Source organism: Plectrocnemia conspersa, unplaced genomic scaffold, assembly GCF_051122295.1.
Source record: "Plectrocnemia conspersa isolate PC_06_02 unplaced genomic scaffold, ASM5112229v1 ptg000006l, whole genome shotgun sequence".
NCBI classification, from domain to species: Eukaryota; Metazoa; Arthropoda; class Insecta; order Trichoptera; family Polycentropodidae; genus Plectrocnemia; species Plectrocnemia conspersa.
Window position 1 is genome coordinate 20,421,055 of NW_028277170.1, and position 9,119 is coordinate 20,430,173.

General features: G+C 33.7%; 1 long non-coding RNA gene across 5 annotated transcripts; it reads left to right on the plus strand.

Annotated features, from left to right (window-relative positions):
* Positions 1 to 1,429: 1,429 nt before the first annotated feature.
* On the plus strand, positions 1,430 to 8,227 carry LOC148234473 (uncharacterized). 5 transcript variants are annotated; one of them, XR_015810077.1, is made up of 5 exons: positions 1,430 to 1,535; positions 2,357 to 2,595; positions 3,255 to 4,664; positions 6,311 to 6,792; positions 6,980 to 8,227. It is a non-coding gene; the product is annotated as an uncharacterized LOC148234473 (long non-coding RNA). The 5 variants fall into 5 exon arrangements; XR_015810074.1 differs by having other exon boundaries at positions 6,311 to 8,227; XR_015810075.1 differs by having other exon boundaries at positions 6,350 to 8,227.
* The last annotated feature ends 892 nt before the right edge of the window (positions 8,228 to 9,119 follow it).

Sequence of the window (9,119 nt, forward strand, 5' to 3'; positions counted from 1 at the left end):
CATACGTTGCATGTGTTTATTTGATGTTAATCTATTTCTAACTAACATCCGCAATCTCTCTCCGGCCGTTTCAGTTGCCATGACGACCGCCGTGTACGTATCAATCTCCCTCATTTCAATCTTGTTGTACTATAGATGTGTACAGGTGTGCAGGGATGCATGTTTGTTGGAAACCAGGCAAACCTCTGTCTGCTTCTGTTTTCCTAATATTTATGATTATTTGCGGGGGTGTCTTGCGATCAGCGTATGAGCGTTAAACGTTGGAGAGAATGTCGATTCAAAGGATTTTTTTACAAGTTTTGTATTGTTTTCTTTTAAATATATTTACAAGTATGTAATTATTTATTCATATCAAATACTTGTTTTAAAGTTATTTTTAAAAAGTTTTAAATTTTAAAATACTTGATAATATAAATATTTTTACCTATTAGATATTTACAATCAGAACGAAATAGCACAGTCCGTAACGTCTCAGACTAGTAACTCTGAGGTTGTAGGTTCGAGTCCCGTTTTCAAGGAAATATTAAAAAGCATCTATAAAAATATTTCCCCTTAAGTGTATTGTGTGCCTTGGTCTATTTCCGACCAACGTATACAATTCTTCTCGGACCATTTCAGTTTCCATGACGACCAGCTACGTAGCAAACACCTCATCCCCTTTTCGTTTACTATATACTCATACTGCGTTGTATAAATACATTTACGGTGGAAATTTGACAACCCTCTGTTTCTGTTTCCTTAATATCCATAACTATTTGCCGACTATTTGCCTACTATTATTGACTTATTTGCGACATGCCATTACAGTTTATATATATTTGTATATACTACACTACATTTTATATGTATTTATATGCTTCATGGACAGGGCCGCGTTTACCAAGGTAACTAGGCCTAGGGCCTCAAAATCCGGGGGCGTCCAACCGAGGTGCATAATTTTAACAATTTGCATCCTTAAATAACAGCAATGGTCCTGGTCATCCACTAGTAAAATCTTTTTACATTCTTGTTTTAATAAGTATGGAAATTCCAAATATTTTTTAATATTATTAAAAATGGCACTTTATGTTTGTTTCAATTTTGCTCGCCATAATTATGTTTATGAATTTTATAAAAAATATATTTTTATAAATTTTCTTTTTTACTAATTATATATAAAAAAATATTCATATTTTTTTCTTAAAATTTTTAAACATTGCTTTGTGAACGTGACGCCGATATTATTAACAAATTATAATTATCGCCAAAATATTTTGCTCTGTATTATTAATAATTAAAAATAATAATAAAATTATTTTTTTTGCTATTATGCACTATTTTTATTGTTACGAAAACATACAATTTTTAATTTTTAATAAGTAAAATGAAAGAGAGATTGAATATTATTTGTAAACGTTAAATTTAAATGGCCGTTTAAGCGTGGCCGTCTTATGGCCAAAAGCAACTGCCAAATCAAACGCGCGCTATTGGCATTGGCATATAAAATATAGAGTTTTATGATATTCAACGAATGTCTAACTGAAGGTATAATACAAGTAAGTTTAACCATTCTTTTTAATTGCTATCATTTAAGAAATTACACGTAAAATGTTATAAACACACGAAAATATCAAGTATTAAGAGGACACCAAGGCCCACTGTCGTCGGGAGGTGAGGCGTCGCTGCATAGTATGCCTGTTGTATGCCTGTTTGCTAAGTACATATAAACTAACGAAACACTGTCGACGGAGCTGCAACGTCACCCTCGCGTCGCTGCATGCAAGCTTCATGACGACCGTCGTCAAACATGTCAGACGCCCGAGCGTATCGAACTGCGTGAACATGTAAAAAACAATAGCAATTTCAGCTGCTAAATTTGTTCAGATCTTCGAAAATTACCAGTGTCTTTATAATAGTAATCTTGCAGATTATGCAAGAAAGGATATTACTGAGAAAGCTTGGAGTGAGGTGGGAAGTCAAATAATGTTTCGTTAGTTTATATGTACTCAGCAAGCAGGCGTACAACAATCGTACAATGACGAATACGCGTCTACGTAGCGACGCCTCCGTGGACAGTGGGCCTAAAAATATCAAGGCCATTTCGAAAATTTTTGTTCGAACACAAAAAAAGACATTGCTATGGGACCTAAAAAATGTCATAACGGAAATCTTTGTTCAAAGGCCATATCAGAATTTTTATTTTTGTTTCGAGTGGTCTAATTAGTGATTTATGTTAGATTATTTTGTTTTTATTATGGAGCCAAGGCCAATTGGGTCATAAATTACTTTTTACGGGACTCGTCTATTTGAAATTTAAAGGTTAATCTATAATCTAAGTGTAATCCTAAGTATTTAATTTTTTAATTTCACTTTACAGATGATTCATTTAAGCAGAGTTATCAGAAAGCTGGTGCTAGTCTCTTTTTTAAGAAGATCATCGCCTTGCTTTTGCCCTCATTAATTATAATCTTCCATTGGCGAAAGTACGTCGCCAATTTGAGTAGTGCCTCCTGGAGTCAGACTTAAGGATGACGTGTAGCAAGCTGTGTCATCAGCAAAAAGAGGCAGCTGACAGTCAGTGGGAATTGGCATAACGCTAATATACACATTAAATAGGTGAGGTCCAAATATGCTTTCTCATATTACTCCCATCGGTATTTTAGATCCCTTGACATTACTGGTGTATTGTCTGTTTCTCACACACTCAGCTACATCAGCTTTTAGTAATTTAAATATGTGTCGAATGCTTTTTCAATATCTATTAAAAACATTCTTGTGCTTCTTTTAATGTTGAATTTTTGTGAAACATGTTCCACAACTCTTGTCGATCGGTGATCTATGAACTGTTTTTGCTAACCACTTCAACGCCAACGAATCAACGGTGTGTCACTTGTTGATTTTTTAAAACAAGTTAACGAATTATTCACAATTTTTTTTAATTATTAAATATTATTATACTAGCTTCATTGATCAGTAAAGTATTTAATATTTATTTTTTTAGCTAGCTTTTACTTAAAAATATTGAGAGCCTCTGAGTTGATATAAAATATTATACAAAAAATATGTAAAATAAATTAATAAAACATGCTTCTACAAAAAAGTAGTGAAATAAATCAAAACAATATAACATTGAGAATCACTGATTTTTTTCCAAAATATACTGTATATATTCAATATAAAATAATAATAAATAATTATGAAAAAATACATAAAATTAACTTGCTTCCAGTAGTATACCAACAAATTAACAAATGCTTTCACTTTATTTGTTTCAGGTAATCTAAACAGGTAGTGTCTTATGTTGCTCCTCCCTTTTACTATGTGCGTTGTTTACACGATAGCAATATAATCAATCCGATGTCCCGCTGATGCGAGTAGTCGCATTCGCGCTTCGCTCCGTTGCAGTACAAAGGCACCCATACTACCGTTGCCGTACAAAGGCACCAATACTACCGTTTTGTATCTACTGAAATCGACTACAACGAAGGCGTTATGAAAAAGGCACAGACGCGAAAGCGTTCTGTTGGTACGATGAAGGTGTACCTGTATGCTTCACCGTCTACATGCCTGCCCTACCAAGAATGACAAGTACCTAAAAAAACATTTAAAGTGTCACAGGACGCTAATGTACTTGCAACTAAGAGCCACAACAGGTTCGGAAGGCTTCCGGAAGTGGTCGAAAGGAATCAGCAGAGGATACTGCCCGTGATTGTAGAGATTACAGGGACACAACTCCAGACGATCGACTTAATTAAGTCAATCATAAAAATGGTAAAATTCTCGTTGCGATACACAAGAAGAGGAAACGTTTCAGTGCCTTGCGTGTCTCTCAAAGCCTGTGCATTGCTAATGGGCGGTTTAAAGGGCCAATGCGCCTTTCACACTTTCACTGCCGATGAAGATAAGACGGTGAAATCTCTACTAATTGGACTACCAGAGATTCCAACCGGAAACATCACCGCTTACCTCGAGCGGCAGGGACTAAGCGTTGTTAAAATGAAGACCATGAATACAAAGGCCGAGAAACAAAGAGACTCCAGACTACCTTGTCCAGTTCCTGGCTAACACGGTATGTTTGCTTCACTAAGGCAACGCTTGAAAAACACAAGTGTAATAAATTGCCGCACAAAAACACAAGTGTAAAAAAAATCAACAATTTGGCCGCTCTGCTAGGAATTGTCAACGAGCCCCCAGGTGCTTCAAATGTCCCGGAAGCCACGCCACGACCGAATGCTCCAAAAAGACCATCCGGCCAACTTCAAGGACTGCCCTCGCAGGTTGGCAGACAACAATGGCCGACTCTCAATGTCCACACATCTCAGCCGAAACTACAAGAACAATTTCCCGCTTTGAGACCAACAAAACCAGCAGTTGTAAAAACGTCAGTTTGCAGTTATCCCATCAGCCGCTTCATGGAACGCCCGTGTTAGCGCCCCACTAGCAGCAATAAACAAGGCACCACAAAAACTTCAAACCAGGCAGCTTGAGGAACTCTTCCAGACACCAGAGCTGCAGAGCTTCAACTGCAGAGCTTCATGAGATCATAGTCAAGGCTGGAAAGTGTGCGAGCAAAATGGAGATCGCCTTGATGGTCTTTATGTGCTCTTCTAAGATGGGGCTCAACGTGTTGACATGGAATTCACGAAGATTCCGAAATAAAACTGGGGAACTGAAACTACTGATCAGTGAGTATAAAATTAATATTGTCATAATTACCGAATTGTACCTCAAACCACACGTCAACGTTCCAATACCGATTTTTGTCTGCCTCCGGAGGGACCGTCTCTCAAGGTCAAGCGGAGCCAAAAAATATAATTTTTACCTTAATCAAGCCGGGGAGAGCTTATTTATTGGGATTTTTTTGATGACTATATTTAAAGGAAGATTTGTCATAGCTTCTCCTGAAGGCGGCAGCTGGCGATCGTCCTACGATTGATACGCGTCAGTGTCGTTTTTATTGTCTATCGTGTCTTCGACAGTGTCTCGGTTGTTCCTAATTTGTGTTTAAGTGAAAATATAATAGTGACGGATAATTTTGTTTAATTATTTATTTTTTTAAATTTTATTGTGAAAAAAATAGTGCTATGGCCATACCTAGTGATTGTAATGATAGTGATGGGGTGGATTTCATATTTGATTTTTCATCTTCTAATGATAATAGTGAAGAAAGTAACGTTAGTGTGAATCGAAGATGAAATGTGGGCGATTTAAATAATAGCGATGAAGAAGCAATACCAAGCAATTTATTATTCTTTTTTATGTTATTATATAACTTAACCAATTGTAAACAATGAAAATGGTTATGTGCATTTAATGTGTTTGTATTTGGGTTTTTCTATTCCCGGGACTGAATTCATAGCTCTGGATCATTCCCGGGATCCCGGGATAAAATTGTTTTTGAAATAAAAGATTTTATGTTTGATTTTTATAAACATTGTTAATTTTATTTCAATTAGATTGTTATTATAAATTAAACATGTATTGACAAAAAAACATTTAAAAATGTATTTGAATGAAATATATTGTATGTACATATTTACAATCAATCTATTATATATTATATTAACAAAAATAAAATATTAAAATTTAATACATACATTAAAACAATTTTATTTAAAATAGCATTTTAAAAATACCAAAATTTCCAACTTTACATTTGATATCCTGCTTCTCGATTTTATACATATATTTCCAGCAATTGAATCTGTTCCAGCTGATGTCGGTTTTATGGTCAACAGGAAAGCGAATCATTTTTGTAAAATAGTTATTTGCTCCCCCGTAGATTCATAAGCTTTAATTTATTTTTTCATCAGCTTCCTATTTATTTCCTGACTCATTTTCAAACACTCCGTAATATCAATATCATTATCTGAATCTACAAGAATTTCGTTCATTGTGCTATCATTTATAATTGCAGTTGAAGGATATAATCTCTTCATTGTTGTTTCTCCATATGATATATGCTCACCTTTGGTGCAACATTTAAAATTTGTGTTAAAAATATTGATTTTAAATTTCTTCTTTCTTAGATTTTACATTTTAATTCTTGAAACATTTCTTTTCCCAGAGAAGAATTTATTGCAGAAATCTTTTTCATTAATAAAATGAATAATTACTTCAGCTTGTAAAATATACTTAACTTCAGTGTGTGACGACGAGCTTAAGTATGTTTCATGTAACAGATTAATGTCGATATCAAAATTATCATTTCTTCCAATTTCTTACGAATGCCGTTAGCATTCCAGAACATTAACAACTTTAGTTGGTCTAGTCATTTAATTTATCTACAAAAACCTAAACCAACATAAATTTTTCTGTCATGTTTTTACAGGTTCTGATGCCTGTTATAAGATTGTGGTTGTGTTTACAGTACCAGGACTTTCCAGTGGCAAACGCTTGCACTTCCTACTTCATAAATGCAACCTTGACATTAACCGTTTCACCGCATTTGACATCTCCAGACGACATGGCGAAAAATCTCTAGATGCGGATGGTGTTCCTAGCCGTGAACCTTATATCAAAGATGTTTCATGTTTTTTTAAGGTTGAAAATTACTTGACCAGAATATTAAAATCTAGCGACATCTCTTGATGTTTGCTCAAAAACATTTGTACATGTATTAAGATTAAATATTTTTCAAGGAATTATAGTTGCTTCCAATTCTTGGTACCGTAGTGCTGCCATCGATTTATCATAAAAGTATATGGAGCGCGCGAGTAAATCCTCATCTTTTGTATGGCATTTTTTACAATTTACACTGAATGTTCGACACATACTAACTTATGAATTGAAAAAAACTTTAGATATTACTTAGCTCATATGCTTCCTCCACACTCTCTGGAAGTAGGCCATGGTTGGGCAAGGACGGAAAATATAATGTGTTAATTCGGGGCTACTTCGGTCGAGCTCGGATCTGCCAGCTCTAATGTCTCGGCGACCTCGACCATATTCGGTAGACCTTTGGTTCGGTAACTTCCAGAGAGTGTAGAGGAAGCATTAGCATGTTCATTATCTTTTATGAAGTAACAGGATAAGTTTATGTTCGCCGCGTGCGAATGTTATATGAACATTTTTTGAACTTGGCCAAAGGGTTAAGAGTCAAAATATAATCAACAGTTTAACTGATTTTGTGTTTATATATGTAGAGTACGCTCGGGGTAAGGATGCCGGTTTGTTATTGTGTGCGTGTACATGTATATGAGAGAAAGAAGCGATGTAGCGTGAACTTCGTTGTCTCGCTTTCTCTTTTAAGGACAGTCGCTGATTCGTCAACGCTGGTATTCGTCATTAAAGTGCAGTGTGGCACAGAAGTTCGATCTTCTCTAGTGATTTATTTTAAATAATTTTGTGTTGATATTGGTTTAAAACCCAGATATGCCCACTGTCCCATGGGTAGGTCACTAAACTCGTGCCACTGTTTTTTAATTATAAATGAAATTTTAAGAGAACAAAATTTCTTGGGCATATCTGGGTTAATTGATATCAAGGCTTCAAATATACATTGTAAGTTATTCGTTCTCTTACCTGTGGATTAAAATATTTTAATTATTTTTCCATTAATCCGTACGTTGTTGGTTTTTTACACTATTCTCTGTAAGGCTTAAAAAAGTTATTATTCTTATCGTTGCGCTAATGATAATTTTTTAATTTATTCAATGGATTCTAATGATTTAATAGAGTCGTCGAGCCATTAAACAATCTGCGAATAATTTCTTTCCCCATTTTATATCTTTTTGCTTTTGAAGAATAGCTAAAGACTTCATTGTTTTTTTGACTAGTGAAAGATTTTGAATTTTGCAAATATTTAATTAATGACATCAATGTCTGGTTTCTTCGATTATATAATATATTTTTAATTGTCCGTTGAAATTTCCAACTTAGCTCAGATGTATGTATGTTAAATAAACATATATTTTCTTTTAAAATAAAAAATTAAATATTCTAAGCGAAATTGTTTTGAGCCACACAGTTCATGCACACAATAACAAACCGGAATCCTTATCCCGAGCGTACTCTACATATGTACATACAAACTATATTCTTAAATGAAATGTAAAACACGTTACTTTTAGTTCATACATAATACAAATAATTGTTCTCGTATTTACATCTTGTCACTTACAGATTCCATTTTAGCTATAATTAAGTTGACTATTCCAATATTTGTGTTTTATTATCCTAAGATAATAGTATTCGATTATGTATGTAAACGAAAGAAATAAAGTCCAATAACAGTTTTAAAAAAATATTGACATCACTTTTTTCTTCCATAATTTTTTCTATACAAGGCAACATTGGTCTCATTTCCTCCACCTTTATACTATTTTTTATTTTAGGTATATGTACAATTGTAACAATCTTCAAATTTTTAGGTATTTCTCCTTCGGAGAGTGTTTTATTTATTAAATAATTTAATTTAGTTTCTATTATTTCCAAAGTTTCTTTAATTATATTTACATCTAATTCATCAGTACTGATTCCTTCTATTACATTTTTATATTATGTTATAAATTTCTTCTAATGATAATGATTTAAATTTGCCAAATTTTACATTCAATGCTTCATTGAACTAAATTACCAAACTTAGGTATTGAATTCACAATTTCTTCTATACTCTCAATGTAATATGTATTAATTTTTTCTGCTATTTATTATGTCGTTTTTCTTAGTTGAATCAATTAAACTATATTATAATAATTATATATTATACATAATTTACTATAAAAATAAAATATATATGTACATAGCATGCGTGAGGAATGAAAGTAAAGGTTAATTACACTGCAGTAACGATTAAAAAAATCAACTTATGTTTCTCGGACGGCTCGGAGACTGAAATATTTGTATAGTATGTGATTGTTTATCTGAATTAATTGATAGTTAAAATGTCTAAGAAAGTAAATCTTGACGATTACTTTTTTTTTCGTTCTGATGTGTCCAAATATCTCACGAGGGTAGTCTGAAAAGTTTCAAGCTTCAACATGAAGATGGCGTTACTCGTCAAAAATATGACTACGCAACTACGCAAATTAAATCCGAGTTGGATGCTGTTTACGGAGAGGCTGCACCATCATTTGCCACAAAGAAATTTTGGGCAGTTGAATTTAAACGTGGTCGTACCAGCTTGGTTGACGATGAAC